The sequence below is a fragment of the Zonotrichia leucophrys genome, chromosome 17, assembly GCF_028769735.1.
Source record: "Zonotrichia leucophrys gambelii isolate GWCS_2022_RI chromosome 17, RI_Zleu_2.0, whole genome shotgun sequence".
Lineage (NCBI taxonomy): Eukaryota > Metazoa > Chordata > Aves > Passeriformes > Passerellidae > Zonotrichia > Zonotrichia leucophrys.
The window spans coordinates 7,081,371-7,103,323 of NC_088186.1; positions in this window are offsets into that span (position 1 = coordinate 7,081,371).

Here is a 21,953-nt window from a genome sequence, read left to right on the forward strand (position 1 = left end):
GGAGGTGAGCCAGGAGTGTAGGCAGGGCTCCAAACCAGCACCAACAGGGACCTCCAGCCATGCTCAGACTGCACAAACAATCCCACTGAAAATCATCTGTATTGATGCTGTGCTGACCACAGGATATCACAGCAACACAAAAACACAATGCTGGCAAAGAACCCAGAGGTCTGTCGTAAAAAAAATCCATGCAGAAATGTACATTTCTACAGTGTACAGTTTTAGGATCTTTTTAGGGTCCTTTTTCTTGTTGAGAGCTCAGCCACAACCCATCCAACACATCCTGGCTGATCCCTGAGAGCCCTGCACAAACACCCAGTGCTGGGAAGGGAGGGAACATGGAGCATTGCCATGATCTGATTTTTAATTCCTTTTTCCGGGCAAGTGGATAAAGATTGAAATCACCCCAAACTCTGCCTCTCCTAAATGCAGGTCAGCAGAGATGTGACCAATAAAAGCAAAAAAAGGCCCAGTTAAGCACTAAAGGAAAAGGAAAGCACTGACCAAACTGCATTTCTCTGGCAAATTATTTTCCTGTCTAGACTGGTTGTCAGATATTGTTTTGTTGTTTTGTATGCCCAGAGGCCAGACCAAAGCTGGGATCCCCACGTACAGGCAGCTTTGTTTAATGAGAGACAATCCTGGCCCCCAGGGAGCTGTAATCAGAATAGGCAGGACAAACAAATGAAATAAAGTCGCCGTCTTCATCCTGTGAGTGCCGATGGAAGCAGGACCCCAAAGAGATTAAGTGGTTTGCCTGAGGCCACCCAGAAAACCTGTGGCGATGCCAAGCTAAAAACAAAAACACAAAACAAAACAAAAGTAAACCCACACAGCCTCAGAATCCTAATACCAGTCTTTGACACAAATCTGGCTATGTCTCCCTATTTCCACGAGAATCCGAGGAGATCCTATTTAAGGCACTGCTGTTCTTCTACAACTTAATTTCTTGTGAAAAATGCATGTGTTTTATGATTGGCTATTCGCAAATATTAAAATGAATATAATATGTGTTGTATTGGAAAGCTATGCTGTATTAATTCTCTTAAGTACTGTGTTAAATATAGTTTTAGGTTATAAAACTTGTTAAAATAGAAACTATACTATGTAGGATACTTTTTTAAAAGAAAGGACTTGCAGTGAGATAGCAGCCACAGGATACCTGAATCTTTCAGAGAAAAAGAATTTATTGCCCTCTTATCAGAAGAAAGAAACTTCCCGCCTCGAAGGCGCTGTCAGGATTCAGAGGAAGAAGTTGACTCTGACCAGACAGAATCCTGTGTTTGAATGGAATTTATGCATCATGTATAAAGTGTATGAATGTGCAACAGGCTATTGCTTTTAAGGGTTAATCCTCTGTTAACTTGTGTCCTATTTCGGGCTCGTGCTGCCCAGAAAAAGGTACCCGGACATCCGTAACTCTTAGCATTTGTTGTCTCATATTGTCCTAATTCAAATTGTCCAAATTATTATTACTCTAATTGTATTACTATTTTTATAATAATTTTATTACTATTAAACTTTTAAAAATTTAAAAACAAGTGATTGGCGTTTTTTCACATTTCTTCCTGGAAAAAAAAAATGCAGCTTCTCCTTCCTTGCAGGACCCAAAATGCTTTATTAACTCCCTGGAGTGGGCGGGAGCTCCATCCCTGGAGGAGACGATGGAGAGGGATGGAGGGAGGAAGACTCGCCTGCCTTTTCTGACGCTGGAATGTAAATAGTGTTTTGCAAAAGAGCCATTTATCAGTGAAATTACAGAATCCGTTTGAAGATTCCCCAGGAGGACTCGCTGAGGAGATGGCTCGTATGGAACTTAACGAGAGGTTTCCTGCAACACGCCCGGGCTCCGTGTAGGCAGGAGCACTTTGCTGGGAATTAAACCCGCGCTGGAAATGTTAATAAATGCAGACACATGTTCTTGTTTGTAGGACGCGCTGTGCCTCCTTTATTTATTTCTTTCATTTTATTCTCCTGGATGTAGCTGCAGTGCCAGCCCCCTTTGGATGACACCTCCCTGGGGGAAAAGTTGCCTCTCTCTTTTTGCCATCCCTTTAGCCCATGGTGATGCTCCAGCCAGTCTTGGGATTTCTGCTGCTCTCAGTGATTCCAAGATGTGTTAGAAAGTCTGTTTTCCCAGCCCAGCAGTCAAAGAAGGACTCAGTACTCTTCAGTTCTCATTCTCAAGGTTGTTTATTGCTTCCGTGTTAGGAAAATTAATCTACAAGCACCAGAGGTTTATGTCCAAAAGGGAGACAGAGGAGTCCTTTCTGGGTTTATTCTATCTCTATTTAAGATCCCAAATCAAGCCTTCATTTTCCTTTGTAGGAAAATTTAAGTATAACTGAATCAAAGATGCCTTTAAGAGAAATACCATGAAAAATTGTGCCTTCATTTCTCCACAGCAGCCTGCCAGGTGTCCCTTGTCCCCTCCCCATACAGCAGAGCATGGCACAAAAGGCACAAAAGGCACAAAAGGCACAAAAGGCTGCAGAAGCCTCATCCTACAAGGCCCTTTCCTATATTGGGTTTAGTACCTGCCTGTTCAACTGCCCCCTCCTCTGTACCTGCATTTGCTTCATCTTCCTCCACACACTGCTCATTTGCTCAGCCCCTTCCCTTCCAATTCCATATTAATTACCTTGTCTAGATAATTAATACCCTCGTTCTCCCTTTCCTCCCACCTTGCCCAGAGTATTTCAGCATTCCCTTCCCCACAAGGCAGCTTTCCAAGGGTGGCTCCAGGAAAAACCCCTCACATCCCTCCCATCAATGGTGCCGCTGCCCTCCAGCTCTACCAGGCTGCAATCCTGGGTTTCTCCTCCTCCTCCTCCTGTTTTTCTTCTCCTCTTTGTCAGTCATATTTATTACAGAAGAAGGAAGAGATGAATTAACCAGACCCTTGTGTCTGTCTGAGGGCAGCTGAGCCAGACTCATGGGCCCAGTAAAATCCAGGAAAGCCAATGATTGAAACTCAGCCTTGGATCTAATCTTTTTTTCAGTTCATATTATTCTCTGTTCCTGTAATTTAATTTACAATATAATTTCATATTCTTCCTCTAAAGCAGAACTTCTCTCTTTATATGTACATATATTTTTTTATCCTGCCAGGTTGGATTTGTGTCTTATTTTATTTTATTTTGTTAAACAAGGAGGCTGAAGTCACTTTATTTCCTTGAATAGAGCAGGAGGATAAATCATTGTTGGAGATGTGCTGAGGCATCTTTCCAAAATGTGGATCTTAAAGAGGAGATGGAAGAAAATGCTTTAACCAGGCATTTTGACACCTGAGTGAGGGATTGTGCTTTGAATATTGGGTGTATTATTTCCACTGAGGTATATTACAGCACATTAAGTATTGATTCTTTGCTCCTTCTGGAGCTGGGAGAAATATTTATACGTGTATGAAACTGCTGAAGAGGTCAGGGACCTTTGCTACTTTATTAACTAGTTCTTTCTGGTTTCTTTCTCAGTTCCCAGCTGGGAATTGGAGTCCTCAGAATGCAAACAAGCAGCACTAACAGTGACCTCAAACCAGAGCAAACAGGTGCTGAACAAGGGGTCCTGTTGCCCTTCCCAAAAATTTCTCCTTGCACTTCCTGATGCTTTCACAAAGTAAAATTTGCAAGGAAAAGAGCTGTGAAATCAGTAGGTGTGGGATGGATCAATAGTGGCAGGAATGAGCCACCCTCCTATTCAACACAGTATCAGACAAACTAAATAAAATATCTACTTTTTTACGTATCACATTCTCTCTTTGCCTAAAGCTTTGCAGTATTTTTTTAGTGTTCAAAATTCAGTTTAATTCCCACCAAAAAGAAAGAAATCAAAGGAATTTCTCATTTTTTTAAAAAACATCAGAGAAGAAGCATGACACTTTTAAAGCAATTTCAAACAAGATGGTTCTGGTTACCACTAGCCTTGGGAAAAAGAACCAAGATCACTTTTGTGTAAGCATTGAAATATCTACAGTAGGACAATTTTCATATCATTGAGAGCAATGGTATTTTTACTTCTCCAGTGTTCTAGAGATTTCTTTGATGAAAAGAAACACTCCAAACTGAGTTGAAAGCTTTAAGCATTAGAAATTTTATCCAACTTTTGTTTGTAGGCAAATTCACTTGCTGCTTGCCAACTTGCATCCCAACTACTGCAACCCATCCTGGAATAGAAGGAAAAATGTGTTACTCTGCCTGTCAAAGGAAGGGCAGTTCCATTTAATGCCTGGATCACATTTCAATATCCAGATGGCCCCTTGGCCATCTTGCCTGGCCACAATAAAACTCCATTTCTGTGACCGTGTCATTTCTTTGTGCAAGAGGTTTACAGGATGCATGTCGCAGACATATTTTATGAAAATCCTTTCCTTAGGATTTTTCCTCCTGAGAAGATGAGAGGCATCAGGAACAAAATGTAAACAATGGTTATCTGCTGCTGTGGAATGCAACAGGTGCATCTGTGATCGGTCCCATGTTGGTTGTTTCTAATTAATAGCCAATCACAGCCCAGCTGGCTCAGACAGAGAGACACAAACCTTTGTTATCATTCTTTCCTATTCTATTCTTAGCTAGCCTCCTCATAAAATCCTTTCTTCTATTCTTTTAGTATAGTTTTAATGTAATATATATCATAAAATAATAAATCAAGCCTTCTGAAGCATGGAGTCAGATCCTCGTCTCTTCCCTCAGCCTGAGACCCCTGTGAACACCATCACAGATGCACAAGCTTTCCCACCAGGTTTTATTTGCTGGGCCTTGCTTCAGGTCCTTGCCTCAAACCCCAAATGGGAGTTATTGTCCTGCCAAGTGGTTTCCATCTCTGCTCCACCATGGAGACAATTGATTCATCTCAGGCCAAGCCAGTGTGACAGGTATATCCATCCATTCAAGGACAATTCCCAGGTAGGATGGGCTGCTAAATGAATGCACCAGATTGCAGCTGACACCCATAATGCTGATTTCCCCCTCTCCTTATAATCATAATGGGATCTCAGCAATAGAGATGGATTTGCTAATTTCCATCTCCTCTCTTCTTTAATCACTGTCAGGCATAAATTAATTTCTCCTTAAAGAGCTTTCAGGTTGAGATGCTGTCATTGCACAGTGTACTTAAAGGTCCTAAATCAGGGATCCAAATCCCAGAACGTTTCCTGCCCAATCTGAGATTCCAGAGCAGGTAAATATGTGTCATCCCAGCAACATCACAGGCCTTTTACTTGGGGTGGGGAAAAGAAGGAGAGAAAAGCTGAATTCTGAATGTGGGGCATTGAAAAGCAAGGTGAGAACTGTGCTACAAATCAGCTGAGTGCTGCTGCTTAGATGTCCCAGCTCTGTCAAACAACAAACCTGAAAGTGCATTGTTGTAGCTGAATCCGTTGGAAATTGAACTCCAGAGGAAATTTCAGTACCTGCAGGGCCTAAATTGCCCCCTAAAAGAGCTTGTCTTTCTTTACTGCTCTAGGATTGGCTGTGCTTCTTCTATCAGGTGCTTTATCAGGTGGATATTTCACTGCAGGCATTTTCAGTGCATCCAAAAAACCAACACAGACTGAGAGAAAGCAGGAAGCTTCTAACAAAACCAGAAGGAGTAAAATCATTAAGCAAAAGATATCATTTTCCTTAAAAAAAAAATTCTAGTGAATAAATTATCATTCCTTTTCATTAAAAATTCAGTGGAGATGAAACTGTGTGTGGTGATAATGAGCAAATGTTTATATTTGCAGAGAAGTGGAGCTGCATGGATGGAAAGTTATTGATTTAGCCCCAGTTTTCACACATTTTGTGGAGCTCTTTGGATGGATGTCTGTCCAGCTGGCTGCACAACTAGCAATGGAAGACTTGTAATATCCTGAAAAATGGCTACCACACATAAAAAATTATTTCCAGGGAAATTTAACTATTTATTTTACAATGGTCTATAGAGCTACTCTTTAAGAGAAGAAATCTAAAGAATCCATGTCATTCTCTCTGATCCCCAAGTTTTCAAACCACTGAAAATATGGGAGGGAAAGGAAAAGCTCACAAACCTCTAATTCAGTCTTTCAGTCTATCTGAAAGTTGCCTTTCCTCAACAGAAATATAGAGAGAGTGAAAATTGCTTTCAGACTTCTTAGTTTATCCCTTTTTTAGCTTCTTGTAACAGACAGGAAGTTTAAAGGAGAGTTTAGGAGTAAATAACCTAGCTGGAATTTGTGGGAATGTAGATATGCCCATGATCATTTTCTTATTCCTTCCCCCATTCCGTCCAGTTGGTGCTCCACATGTCTCCTTCAGAAAACCTGCTTTTTCCAGTCCAGATACTCTTGGTTTTCTACCCTCTGAATTCCTAGTCCTTTCCTTTCCCTTTTTGCTTGTCCATCCTTTCCTTCTCCATCAATGCATCCCCACGGAGTCTCCCATGGTCCAGCCTGCCCTCACAGAATCATTTAGGTTGGAAAAGGCCCCAAAATCACTGAATGTGACCCTTGTCCCCAGCCCAGAGCACTGAGAGCCCCATCCAGGCCTTCCCTGGGCACCTCCAGGGATGGGGATCCCAAACATCCCTGGGCAGCCCCTGCCAATGCCTGATTGGCATGGAAATTTCAGTGATGAAATTTCTCCTGATGTCCAGTGTGAGCCCCCCGGCACACCCTGAGACTGTTCCCTCTCATCCTGTCAGATGTGAGGACCCTCACACCCCTCCAGTGAAGAAATTCCTCTGGATGTCCAACCCAAATCTCCCTAGGCACATTCTGAGGCCATTCCCTCTCATCCTCTCAGATGTGAGGACATTGACCCCTCCAGTGAAGAAATTCCTCCTGATGTCCAACCCAAACCTCCCCTGGCACACTAGGGAGGTGTGCTACTGCTACTCCTACCTCTAGGATAGTTAGTAAGAAGAGAACTAGTGGAGTTAGGAGTGAAACTGCTAACTCTGGAACTCCTGAGGCCGTTCCCTCTCATCCTGTCAGATGTGAGGACCCTCACACCCCTCCAATGAAGAAATTGCTCTGGATGTCCAACCTGAACCCTCCTGGCACATCCTGAAGCCGTTCCCTCTCACCCTGTCAGACGTGATGACACTGACCCAATCTCCCACCCCAACCAACACCACTTCCCTCTCCTTTTCCCACCAGTGTTGTCCCCAAGTGTTTCCCAGTGCCACCACCATTTCCAGGCTCCCTGGCAGCCAGCAGGCCCTTCTCCAAACGAGCCACTGGATGGCAAACACAGAGATACACGGGGATAAAACGAGCTCCTCTTATTGATTTTTCCAAACCAATATGGCACTGATGCTGCCTCTTTGTGCCATTTCCCTCCTCTGCCAGGAGGCATTCGCGCCTCTTCCATCATTTTAATTAGGCATTACACCTGACACAAACGCTGAGTTGATTAACCTAAAAGGAGCTGAATGGGCTGTGGGATCGTTAACACGGGGCCCCTGACACCCCATAACTCACTCCAACGTGGCTGTTGCACAAACTCACAGCTTCTCCAGAAGCCACAACGCGAAGTAATGGCACCTACAGAGAGCTTTTTATGAGCCTGTCTCACATAATAATGCTATAAAAGCCAGATTTAAAAGACAGATTGCCCTGGACTCCGCAGACTTCACTTTTTAATGTTTACATAAATGCACCTTTTCTGCTCTGTTTTCAGGTAACGGCCCTTCCCAAGTCGTGGAAGTCAAGGCAACCATCAGCTTTGCCTTCCCCAAAAAAGCTGCTCTCATCAGGAAGCACAGTGCTCTTGTGGGATTCTCCTGATGCTGGGGCAGGGAACAACCCACAAATGTCACCGTCATATTTTCTGAAAAATCCTCTTTGCCCAGGATTTTCTCCTGGGAAGATGAGAAGCCTCAGCTGCTCCTGTGTTTGTAGTCTGGAGATTGTTTACTCAACATGTGAATTGTTTTAACTTAATGGCCAATCACAGCCAGCTGTTTTGTCATGAGGTTTTATTATTCATTCTTGTTAAGCCTTCTGATGTATCCTTTCTCTTTCTTTAGTATAGTTTTAGTATAGCATTCTTTAATATAATACTATATCATAAAATAATAAATCAGCCTCTGGGAACATGGAGTCAGATTCTTATCTCTCACATTGTCCTGGGGACCCCTCACAAAATCAACACACAAACACTCATTTGCTACAACCATGGCCCTCCCATGAATTCCTCATTTGTAGGAGAAGTCTCTGGTGTGAGCAGAACCCATCCAGCCTTAATGTGCCTTTGTTACACCACACTGGAGAAACATAAAGTTTTGGTGTCTCCAGGAGTGTTGCCAGAGGAACTATTTTCCTGCTCAGATGCATTTTCTAGCTCACACTTGAATTTGCCCAAGACTAGAATAAGCCTACATCAGCCACTGGCTGACTCTGCCCAAGTATAACCGAATCAGCCCAACCTGGAGTAGAGGAACCATAAATTGCACAAATTTCCCTTTTTGCCTGAGAAGGAGAGTAGCTCAGGCTGCCCCAGTGCCAGGATTCCTGGTTCAGCTGTGCCATTTGGTGGCACATGAAGCTTAGCTATGGCTGCAGCATTACTCAGGGTATTCTTGCCCTCATGTCAGTCCAATCAGACTCCACTTTTGGGAACAGCAAGAGGACAGCTGATCTTCTTTGCCAGCAACAAAAGGAGAAGGGCTGAGAGATCATTAATGTATCTGCCTATCTGTGTTGGAGGGGGAATAAAAAAATAGTGAGTTGGTATGGCTTAATTGGTCTGGGATGGGGAGATATTCCACATTCAGCAGGCAGGACTCCACTGAGATTGAGAAATTGCTGGAGATGTATGAGTCCTGACGAGATCCCCTGTTAGTTAGCCGACAGCACTGATTTTGCCGTGCTTTCCTCTTCCACTTGTTTGTTTAGCTTTGCCCTGCATTAAAACCTGTCAAGCCTGCAAACAAGACAATGTTTTTTGATTAGGCTGCTCAGCTGAATAAAGCAGACCTGGGAGAATTTCCTGCTCTTCTAAAGCAGAGAGAAGTTGTGTGATTCCATTAGGATACAGCCAAGGTACATCCTGAGAAAAGGAATTTTTTTGATTGATTGGAGATACCCCGAATGCTGCCTTGAGCATCATCTGAAGTCCAAAGTTTCCCATCATCCCTGTGGTTCACACAGGCTCAGGGAGGAGCTCTGCAGCCTCACAAAGGTGTCTCTGTCTCCACTGGGAGCAGTCAGAGCCGTGGATCTCCTGCTGAAGTCCAACCCTAACATCATCCCCTGCATTCACACAGACACAGCAGTCCCAAGGCAGCCAGGGTTGTGCTGTTCTTTTGAGGCACCTCCAGGGATGGGGACCCTTCCTGCATTTGGAAACAGATTCTTATTGCATTTTGGAAATAGAATAGCTTGGTTCCTGCCTGTCAAAACACTGCTGACATCCAAACTTGGACATCAATGTGTAAGGTAAGATTAGCTACTTCTGTAAGCCTGGGATGTGCAAGGGTGAGGCATGATCAGGATCCCCCCTTTAATATAATATTATAATAATATGATATATAATTATATATATATATTATATATAATATTCACACACATATATATACATATATTATATATATATATAATATATATACACAGATATATACATATATATATATACACACACATATAAAATATATATATCTATAATATATGTCTCTCTGGTATTAAAGTTCCTTTTTAGGACCATTCTGCCCAAGAATCCACCCTCTAAGCAGTGGAGAGATGGGCAGAAGGACAATCTGCTGCTGCTTTCATATCCCTGGCTTCCCATAGAATATCCTGAGCTGGAAGGGACCCACAAGGACCATCAACTCCAACTCCTGGCTCTGCACAGGACACCCACCACAGGCTTTTTCAAGGTCTGTCCCATTCTTGGCAAGGAAGCAATGAATCACACATTTCCATTTTGAAAAAGCCTCCTCCCACATTGCCTGGCAGCCCAGCAGAGTGGGGGGAGAGGGAGAGGGCAGCCACAGCTGGGCTGAGGAGCAGCTTTGCTCTGAATTCCTGCTCTGCAGCACGGAGGCAGCTGTCCTGCCAGGCTGAATGAGCACAAGTGGAAAACAGTGAATGCAAACACATCTGTGCTGGTGTCAGACACGGGAAGATGTTGGTGGTGTAGCATGGCAATGTTGTTCAACCCTCTTCCCACCGAGGGTGACAGAGCTACCTCCTCCAGACATCAGATAAGGGGAAAGAGAAACGGCTCTGCAGCCTGGGGACAGCTCAGGCCGTGAATTCCAGCAGGGCTCAGCTGATCCAGCTTCACTCCCTGCATTCCCACCAAACCAGAGCCCTCTGAGCAAACGGGGAAATTGAGGGATGGACATGAGCATGTCAAAATGCTGGGACAGGGACACACCTGTGACATGGGGAGGGATGGGAGGGACTGAGGAATAAAATGTAATTTTTTTTTATATTTATAAAATTTCAGATATAAAATTTGCTTGCTTTTGCCCAAAGTTCCTTGTGTCAGTTTGCACGAGTGTGCAACACAGGGCAGCAGCCAAACTCCAACAAGGGATTGCTTGTCCTGAAGGGCTCCTGACTTTGCCTTTTCTGGGCGGGAGAAAAGCCTGTGAGTGACCAGGTATTCTCTTTCATGGAGAACAGCTCCATCTTCCTGCTCTCTCCTCCACTGAGCCTGCTGCAAGAAGCCTCCTTCTTCCCCCTATTTGCATAAGTGATGATGCAGCCATCCTAATTATCGAGGGAATCCGCTGCTCCCCCCTTCCAGCACCTCCCCCCTTTGCTGCTGCTCTTTCCCTGCTGTGGGTTTTGCTGGCAGATGGAACTGGAGCCTCCTCAGCCCACTGGCTCTTCCTTGAAGAAGAACAAAGTGACAGCCCTGCAGGCAGCCGAGCCACGGCAGCGTGACTAATCCGTGTCAGGAGCACCCCAAAGGCCAAGGTTGTGCTCCCACAGCTTAGCTGGGGGAAACAGGGTGCTGAGCATGGGCTGGAGGGGCTGCATTGTCCCCTCACCAGGGATTAGGTGTGTCCTCCACACTGCTCAGCTCTGCAAGCTGCCTCCAGGCGCTCAGAGGGCTGGGGAAAGGGAGATGTGGAGCATGCAGTTTGGGGGGTAACCCAAGCAAGGAGATGAGCAAGCTCATACATATGGAAGGATGACCTTACCAGCTCCACTCAGCGTTCTGCACATCAGATGTGATTTGCAATCAGCCATGGCCGTGCTTGTCTCCATTTCCCCCTCAAGTCCTGTTCTTGCAGCACTGTTTACATATGGTTTTAACCATGTTTTTTGATTTATCTGTCCTACTTCTCTGCCCCTAACCCATTACCTCAGCAAATTAGCATTTACCCATTATGCCCTTTCAGCCAGACATTTCTGGCTTTATTTGTGCTAGGATTGGATCTTCCATGCAGGGGAAATTCTATTTTTTAGTGTAATTTATCTGCCTGTCACAAAGTAGGTGGCAAAGTCCTGACAGCAAATGTGCAGCCATAGCAAGTCCCGTTTAGCACAGTCCAGCCTGTACATAGCTCATTTTTTATGTACATGGCATCAGATGGGCTACCCATGTGATCCTCTTCTGCTGTGTGCCTGGAAATGCTCCAAAGAGCTGATGAACCAATTGGAATTGCAGACAAGAGTTTAGTTATAGTCCCTGGGGGGAAATGAGGCCTGTGTGGAAGGAAGTAGGACAGGGGAGATGAAAATAGTCTATCAGGAAAGCAAGCCAAAAACCTGCCAAGCTCCTCCACCACGCAAACACACGGCAGCCTTCTCCCGTACTCCAAACCCTGAGCTCCTGCATCCCACAGCCATCAGCTGAGCTGTCAGTACACTCAGCACTTCCAGGACATCCATTTCAGGACCTAGAGCTGCAAATCATGACAGTCATTTTTGGGGGTGTGCAGCAGAACGGGGGAGGACAGCAACCAGGTCCATGTCAGCAAGGATTGACTGAGCATCTCCTGCTCCTCTGAGCTGGGCAGGGCTCTGGGATCCCACAGGGAAATCTGCTGGGAAAGGGCACCAAGAGAGGAGTCCATCAGCTCTTCTCACAGCAATTTTCTGTAGATGGACATTGCTGGGCATAATCAGCCCAGCCTGGAGTAGAGGAGCCATAAATTGCAGTCCAGGGCTGATCTGAATCTAGTTAATGCTTTAAGGCTATAACAGCTCAAACCTCACCTCCTTCAGAGCCCTGGCTCCCGGATCTGTGCTCAGGGATCACCCTCTGTTCTACCTTCTTGTCAGAGATCTGTTCTGTCATGTTCTGCTTGCTCACTTCCTCCTCCCAGCCAGCCTCTCAGTTGGATCTGACGCGCTCCATCTGCAAATATCCCGATCCAGCCTCCCCAGAGCGGCCGCATAAACACTCACAGCTCCAGCCAGGGAAAAGGCAAAATTCCTCCTGCAGTTGGATTCCACAGGAGCCTTTCACCAGCCTCTCGTGCCCCAAACTCTGGCCAGATGGCCTCACCACGTGGTGTCCCACCACATTTTGTCCGTAGCAAAGGTGCCAATTATCTCTTCCTTCCCTGCTTTGAAATCATCACTCTCTCCACAACACAAACACTCTTTCAGTTGTCCTGCTTTCCACATTCCAGGTTGGCAATTAGAATCTGCAACCTCTGAGCTTCTCTGCAAACTGATGAGCTGCTAAAAATACAGCCCCTGCAGGCACCCATTCAACTTCTATTTCTGTATTTTTTATTATTTATTTTTTTACTTTTTTTTTAACCAATTTGAGATGAACAAAGCACTTCAACAAAGGGAAGGAGAAAATGCTGTGATTGTGAAGATGGATTGCTGCCACTTACTTTGTTCATTTTAATTACACAAAGTCATCACTTAGTGGGAAGCCTCAGGATAGGAAAAGGGAGCACAAAGAAGTTACCATATCCTTATTTCACTATCCTTTATTTTAAAGCCTCCCTGACATTCTGGAAACAATACCTGAAATAGCACTCCCACACTTTCAAATCTTTCCATACGTTACTCACCTCCTGTGCCTTCAACCTGGAAAGCCCAAAGTCTTCCTGATAAAAATCAGAGTGGACCTGCAGGAGCAAACCATCTCATACCTCCATAGGAGGCTAGAGAGTTTGTTTAAAAACTTCTTTTAACGAATCCTCTCGTTCCACCTCCTAAACTGGCTCCAGCTTGGACATGAGGTTGGAAATCAAGATCCTTCAGGACAATTAAGAGGTTGAAGGCAGAAAATTTCCAGCTGGTGCCTGGGTAGGGGTAAAACCCAGGACTGTCTGCTTTTGCCTTTGCTATTAATTCACTTTGCTACCTGGGGCAAATAATATTCCTGTTACTGACTGTCGCAGACGTCTTTCATGAAAAATCCTTTCCTTCGGATTTTTCCTCCTGAGGAGCTGAGAGGCCTCAAGAACAAAATGTAAACATTGATTATCTGCTGCTGTGGAATGCAACAAGTAGATCTGTGATTGGCTCATGTTGGTTGTTTATATTTAATGGCCAATCACAGCCCAGCTGGCGTGAACACAGAGCCCGGGCCACAAACCTTTGTTATCATTCTTTGCTATTCTATTCTTAGCTAGCCTTTCCCCATCAGGGCATTTATGCAAAAAGCAGTTTGTCCTTTTAGGATGGTTTCTGATGCCAGAATTGCCAAATCCATGACCTCTCCTTTACCCTGATATGGCTGCAGCAAACTGTCTGGTCTTGGGGGACTGAAGGGGATTCTGCCCATACCCCCTTTAACCATGAAACACCATCATTCCCCAAATCAATTCTCTCACTTGTGCTTCCCACATCTGCCCAAAATGTTTGCAAATTCACCATCTTTGCCTTCTTAAAAGTTTGAGCTTTCCCCAAAGGCCTGATTTGATTGTAACCTTGCATATCCTGGTAATTTTCAATAAGGGCTATTTTTTTCCTGTTAATTTTCAATAAGGGCTATTTTTTTCCTGTTAATTTTCAGTAAGGATATTTGTAAACACTGGTTATTGCTGCAAGTTTGCAGCTTTTGCATTGTGTGATTTTGGTTCTCACTCCAGGATTTCTCTGCCCATTTTATGAGCTGTGTTTAGGTAGCCTGTCCTCACACACCAATTGCCACCTTGTTCTATGTTTGACATACACTTCTTCCTGTGTAGTTTTATCCCCAGTAAGCTTTTCTTGTTTCACTCAAGGGTTTACAGACATTAACTGTGTGTCCTTCCCCTTCCAGGGCCTGGGGGTTGCATTTCCATTTGCTCCTTTGCTTCTGGCATCACTGTGAGCTTTCCCAATGCCTCTAGCTGGTACTTATATTGTTTTACCACATTCCTCTTTAATATTTTAGAACATTTTCCTCACAAGTTTGTTCCCACACTCCCTTATTAACCCCTTTTTTTTGGATTGTGTTCAATAGATAAGACTCACTTCTGTTGTTGCTATTTGCCATAAAATATTTATGGAATTTCTTACAAGTTTGTTTTTCCTTTCCTCTTCAATTTTGCGTTGACCTTCATAAGTAAATTTTTAAAAATAATTCCACTCATTTTTCCTTCTTTTTTTTTTTTCATGCACAGGTAGAATTAGATTTGGACGAGAGTCAGAATTTCTATTTCTAACAGAGCTCTTATAATTTTGTTTCAAAGAAAATCTGATTCCTGAAGATATGCCAAAGTTTTAAAACTCCTTACAAAACAACTTCCCTAGAGCAAGTTTTTAAACAACCCAAGTGATTTGTTTGGAAAACATTGAAAGTAAATTGACCTCGGAGGCAAACTGAAACATAAAAATTGTCACCATCATGAAAGTTGATCCACTTGGTTGTTAAAAATAATACCAAGAATGATAGAGCTCTAAATTTTAAAATAATGTTGTTAGGAATGAAGGTTGTGGAGAAGAGGTGAATGTGACAGGATCTAACAAGATAATACTGCAGAAAGATGAGAAACACTCAGTGTAGGCAAACAGGATTGTAAGTAAGTAATAAGTATATTTGCTGTTTCAACAGCAATTATTTTCAAAAGTTGAGAAAAATTACAAGCAAAGTTGATTAGAAAAAAAAACCTGTAGGCAGAGAAAATGCTGATTGCAAATTGGTGATTCTGCAAGAAAAGTTTATTACAAAGTCAAAACTTAAACACTACAATTTCATGTGAAATTAGAACACAAGTTTAGCTGGAATCCAAGCCTTGCTCTGTTTCCAAAGAAAAAAAAAACAATGGAAAATCTCTCTTCACACACAAGGGTTACATATGAAAATTCAAGGTGGGAAATGGTAAAACTTGCACCAAGAACCTTTGAAGAATTAGCTGAAATCCATTCTGGTCTGCTGACTTTGACTTCTAATATCTTTTCTTTACTTACACAACTGCAGCACTGAATGGATTTCCCAGGGCTTTCCTGCAGTACTTTTAAGATTATGCACAATTCTGATGCCAGAATTCCCAAATGCATGACCTCTCCTTTACCCTGATGTGGTTGCAGCAGACTATTTGGTTTTGGGGGACTGAAGGGGATTCTGCTCCTACTCCTTTTAACCATGAAAGGCCATCATTCCTTGACTTTTCCTTGGCTTGGCTTTTCCCTCCTATTCCTTAGAGCTGGCAGCAACATTTTGTGTTGTTTCTCATCACTCAGAGCTATTATTAACACTCTTCTGGAGACATGAAATGTGTCTACACACACCTCTGGTAATTAGACTAAAAATCCTACTAGTGCTGATGCAGCTCTTGCAGAATATATTAGGAGCAAAGCCAGCGCCAGAAAAGTTTTTTGGAACCCGATAATCACACCTGAGATCAGAATTAGATTTTTTTTTGCTGCACAGAAGGTGAGCAGGGAAAGGTGGGAGTGAGGAGCACTGTGTGAGGACTCAGCCTGGTTCCCTGGGTGGCTGTGGCACTCACGGGTGCCCAATGTCCAGCACTGGCACAGCTGAGCTGCTCTGCAGGACCACGTCCTTGCTGTGAACAGCCTGCTGTCACACCTACAGCTGCCTCTGCTGGGAAATAAAGCCTGAAAAGAGCCACATCCCCCTCCACAGCTCCCAAACCCGTGTGTGAGCCATGCTGGCAGGTTAACTTTGCTTTCCCACCTCTCAAATTCAGGGGCAGATGGCCAAGCCTTGGACATTTGATGGAGGGGGAGACTCAGAGCTGGCTCTGCACCTGTGTGTTGTGGCACATCCCTCTTGCCTCTCCCCAGGTGTCTCACACATGGCTGTTCTTAGAGCTGTTGGAGCTGTGGGCTCAGGGTGGCATTCAGACAGTGCTGGGAAGGACACCCCATGTCCCTTGCTCACATCCCTGCCCTGCATCCTACCCCTGTGCAGGTCTGGGGGTTAGAGGGGAGGAACAGGTGTGGAGGGAGAAATATTTAGGGAGGAAAGGATGGGAAGTGGTTGTGGTGATCCCCCTTTTGCTGTGGCCACCCATCAGAGCATCGTGGGGTGTCAGAACCCAGGAAATTCCTCTGGCTGCCCTGGAGGGCTCCAGCCCCTGCCCAGGGGCCCAGAGACCTTGGCACAGAGCTCAAGACCCCTGTGCCTTTGATTTTGATCTATGGAAAAACAATTACCAACCTTTATATAAAGAATTACAAGTCAAAAGAGTTTAGGTAGAATAATAGTTAGTTTGTCACGGGGGGAAAAATAGATTTTTTTGGGGTTTTTAGAATGGGGGTTCAGGGGACAAGATGGAGGAATCTGGGTGTGTCCAGCCTTTCTCCTTCTTCTTCTTGACCTCCATCTTCTGCTGTGATGGTGGCACTTTTAGATTGGTTTAGAGTAGAAGCTCACTGTCTAACATAGGTGATAGGTATTGGAAAGTAATTGTAAATAATGTACACGTAGTTTTTAGTATAAAAGATAACACTGCCCTGGGGCAGCCAGAGTGCCTCTGTCTGTCTTGCTGAGCAGACCTCAGCTGGACAGGAGAAAGAATTTAATAGATAAGATACAATAAACAACCTTGAGACCAAGAACTAAAATGTTCTGACTCTTTCTTCAACTTCTGGGCTGGGAAAAGAGACTTTCTAACTTATCTTGGGGTCACTGTGAGCAGTGACAGTCCCAAGAGTGGGGGTGCCAATGAGTGATGCTTTGGGGATCTCTGAATGCTCCCCCTTCCTCCCAGCCCCTCTGTGGCACTGCATGTACCGAGCAGCCAGGACCTGGCAGGATCCTTGGAGGGAGGTGGTGTGGAGGAAAATGACCTCTCTAAGTGAAGAGCAGCACTTCATTGCTTTTCAATCCTTCTGCTGACGCCAGTTCACAGCCTGCAGTGGAGTCCAGAATACACCTAAAAATAACCCCACACCTGGGCCCTGTGCTGCTGCAGAGAGCAGGCGGGTTTGCAGGCAGGGCTGGTGGTGGGAGTGCTCTGAGCACAGGGCAGCTGCAGAGGGGCAGCCCCAGCTCTCTGCTCCTGGCACCGACTGCAAACATGCCAGGATCTCCTCCAGAGCCCCTTCCCTGCTGCTCCAGCCAGCGCGTTGTCATTCTGCTGAGGAATGACACACAGGAAAGAGGAAGGTCACGTTGTGTGACCGTGTTCACAGGGGTTCTTGGATTGGGGAGGAGACGAGGATCTGACTCCATGTTTCAGAAAGCTTGATTTATTATTTTATGATATATATTACATTAAAACTATACTAAAAGAATAGAAGAAAAGGTTCTCCTCAGAAGGCTAGCTAAGAATAGAATAGAAAGGAATGAATAACAAAGGTTTGTGACTCAGACAGAGAGCCGAGCCAGCTAACTGTGATTGGCCATTAATTAGAAACATCCAACATGGCCCAATCCCAGATGCACCTGTTGCATTCCACAGCAGCAGATAATCATTGTTTACATTTTGTCCCTGAGGCCTCTCAGCTTCTCAGGAGGAAAAAATCCTAAGGAAGGGATTTTCATAAAAAGATGTCTGCGACAACATTGTTCCTGGGAGGATGATGTTTTTCTCAGTGGCTGGGCATTTCTGGTGTTTTCTGGGTGCATGTTCTGTGTGAGCAGTGTCCCATGAACAGCTGCACACTCAGACTCCATGCTGGCAGGGTGGGATACACCTCCAACCCCTAGGGCAGGGGAGTGACTGGGACATGGGCTCTGACTGATATCTCAGACAAGGAACTCCCAAATTTGGGGTCATGATGCTCAGTGGTTTCTCTCATGCTCTGTCATGTCATAGCTCAGAGGCAGGAATCTGGTTGGAAACCAGCTTTAGTGCCAACATCAGCATTAGCAAGGTGATTGTGGGGCTGAGAGACAGAGAAAGGGGGATCAAGGAGACTTCCTTATACCAAAAAACTTCTTCATGGCAAGAGGAGTGAGCATAATATTCTCCAAAAATGGGAGAAAGAGAGAAAGGGAGAAGGAGGAAAGAGGAGAAAGGAAGAAATGGAGAAAGGGAGAAAGGAGAGAGGAAGGAGGGAAAGGGAGAAGTGGAGAAAAAGAGAAGGGGAGAAGGGAGATCTGTCCAAAGTCAATAGGAATTTTTTTCCACCTCCAGTGGATCATTGTGTACACCAAAGCAAACAAATGGTGCCCTCAAGATTCATACTGAGGAAATCAATTTCTTGGAAGTCAAGATTGAACTTAAACAATGATGTAGCAGGTTGATCAGCTACACAGACACTGCTAGACTGAGAGTCTGTTTGAGGCTATATTTTGCAAATGCTTGTGAAATCAGATATCTAAGACCTCTGAGATATCGTTTGCTAAAACACCCATGTGAAAGGGAATAAAATATTTTGTTTCAAAAGATCAGAGAATAATGGGGAGAAAAGAAATGCAAACGTTGTCTGATCTGCTACTGCAATTCTGATAAAAAATTCAGTGCTGGGTGATTCAGGAGAAGGTTTAACATACCTGCTCATCAGCTCAGATCTAACACATCTAATTGTGCATTTCTTCCCATGGGAGGTCATTTTTGCCTAACCCTGTCTGATAATTAGATTATGTTGTACAGATTTAGTCATTATCAATTTCAACCTGCATAATGTTTGGCTGGACACAGCTCTCAATGAGGTTGCAAACTCTTTGATTCCCCCTAAATTATTCATTTCAGTAATATCCTGTGACAATAAATTCCACAGGTTCAGTTCATCCCATACATGGAAGGTTTTCCCATGCTGCCTGAACACATCTATACCTTGTCACCCTCTTTTCCTTCTGCTCTGTGAAATCCTGCCAGGTTTTTGGGGCTGGATTTCTCCAAAGGGGAGTGTTTTTATAGGCTAAGATGATCATCTTCACAATAGTCCCCATGATTAGGGGTTTCTCTTTTGGAGGAACATCCCAAGAGAAGACTGCAGGGAGCTTGTTCTCTGTGTAGGCTGAGTAGTAAATGTGTTGTTCATCACAGCTGGGAAGTGAGTGAGAAAACCAAAAAAGAGATGGAGAAGCTCAAATACAAAGAGAATGTGGTGTCACTGTGGAATCCAGTGATGGATGTCACTGTGGAATCCAGCTTCAAGGATGGAGCTCATCCACTCAGGTCCATTGAGAGCCCTGTCAGTCCCACCAGGGGTGACAAATCAATGTTTAACCTAATTTCAGCCAATATGCAGCAAAGTTTGTAATAACCAGCTGTCAGAGGGGCAGAGGAACAGGAAAACAGACAGGAGGGAGACACAGGACCAAGCTGATGGTGAACTCTGGGTTAAATCACCCTCCCTGAGCTACCTGCCCTCCCAGGGGCACAGAAATGCATGAGCACATCCCAAGGCAGGAATTCCAGCCCCTGGAGATTCCCCAGTTAGGTGGCACCCAGGCACACCTCAGAGCAAAGCTGGGAGCAGCAGATGGTGCAGCCCTGTGGCTCTGGGCAGGAATGGTGCCACAAGGCATGGGAAAGGCTGAGGAGTTGTAGAAAATCCATGAAGGAAATGGCACAATGAGCACCAGCAGCTGCCTCTGGCAGGAGCTGTTCCTTCAGCTGTGCTCAGGCTGGTTCCCTCTCCCCCTGACCCCTCCCAGGAGCACTGTTTGCCTCTCCCTCAGTCACTTTCAAGCCCAGTGCTTTGGGCTCAAATGCTTCATCTGTGCTGGAGTTTTCCCCCACCTTCCCTGGCAAACACCTCTGGATCTCAGCCATTCCACAGCATCCTCTCTGCTTTCCAGAGCCCTCTCTGAGCTCCAGCACTGCAGATCCAGCTGCCATCCCTGCTGCCTTCCGCACCCTGGAACAGGCAGTGGCTGCTTTCCCCATCAGCTGCCTCCCTGCTACACACTTCCCTCTTCATTTCCTCCTCCCCTCAGGATATTGCTGCTGGATGAAGTTTCCCATTAAAGCAGCCACTCTTGTAGAAAGGTGGGCTGACATGATTAATGCCATTCAGTGAGGAAGGCAGAAGTGCAGCCAGGGAACGAGGAGAGACAGGCACATTCCCAGCAGCCACTCATTAGCATTTGCCCCAAAGTGGCACCAGGGCACAGGATGGACACAATTTTCCCAGCTCTGTCTTGTGCTGGATGCAAACTTTTTACAGCCAAGAAGGAAGAGAAGCCTTCTTCTGTCTGTTTCATTTTTCATTTAATCTGTACCCTGTGATGGTGTTCACAGGGGATCTTGGATTGGGGAAGAGATGAGGATCTTACTCCATGTTTCAGAAGGCTTGATTTATTATTTTATGATATATATTATATTGAAACTATACTAAAAGAATAAAAGAAAAGGTTCTCATCAGAAGGCTGGCTAAGAATAGAAAAAAAGAATGATAACAAAGGTTTGTGACTCGGAGAGAGAGTCCAAGCCAGCTGATTGTGATTGGCCATTAATTAGAAACAACCACATGAGACCAATCACAGATGCACCTGTTGCATTCCAGAGCAGCAGATAATCAATGTTTACATTTTGTTCCTGAGGCCTCTCAGCTTCTTAGGAGGAAAAATCCTAAGGAAAGGATTTTCCATAAAGGATGTCTATGACAGTACCCAAACAGTGCTGCCTTGTGCCCAGGTACAAAGGAAGAAGTGATCCTCCAAGCCTGTCTTGGTGGCATTGAGGAATCCACAACTCAAGCTTCAGATTGGGCTCAGGGGAGGTCAGATTTATTTCTGGTCTTTTTAGGTTTTAGCAGCTTTATATTTTCTCTCTCTTCACCCCATTCCCTCTTTCCCTCTGCCATTTGCAGCAGGTCCTCTGTGAGCAGCTCTGCTGCCAAATCCATTCCCTGAGATTTTCCCCAATAACCTGGAAAGCCCCAAGAGAGGCCATCCCCTTTTCCTGCCTCCAAACTGCCATCATTTGGGAGAAAAAGGTTAGATGGCGGCCCCAGCTAACACTCAGCTGAGTGAAGCTCTCCTTGCAGTCAAGGGAGAGGAAAAAATTCTCTCCACATTATAAAAAACAGGAATTTGGCTTATTGGAGCTGGAGGAGTCTGTTTCCCTCAGTTGACAACCAGAGGAGGTTATGGTGATTGACTTTTGGCCTTCCCAAACTTCCCCCATCACCAGCACACTGTGATCAACATCCTACATCTTCCCATAATAGTTTGCTCTAAGCACCCTGAATATTTAAATAAGCAAATCAATGAGTAAGTAACTAAAAAAAGGAAATCTAGTTTTTAAATTGGATTTATTGCCTTCAGCTTCCAGCCGCTCCTTATGCCTTTTCCAGACTGGAGAACAATTCAGTATCCATGATCCTCTCCTTGTTCTAGTGCCTGTAAAGAACTGCAGCAGCTTCCAAGCCATCTTTCCTTCTCCAGTTGCTGTTTTTAAAATACTTCACCAAAAAATTAATGAAAAATGTCTAAAAGGAGCAGTTCTGCTCTCTGTGTAAAACATCAGATATACTCTTGTTGATGTTTCTTGTTTGTTTATTTGTTTTACCAGGTTACCCAATGTCCATAAGACCTGCAGTTCTCCAATTTCAGATGTGTAAATGCTCCTAATCTCAAATGAAATTAGCACCATAAAGAGCCAGGGGCCTGGGAATTGCTTCAACAAAAGTCAATCCATTATGTTCATCCACACTTTTATCAATCAAAGCCTCAGTCTCAAAGAATAAAACTAATTCTCTTTGAAAAGGTATTTTTCTA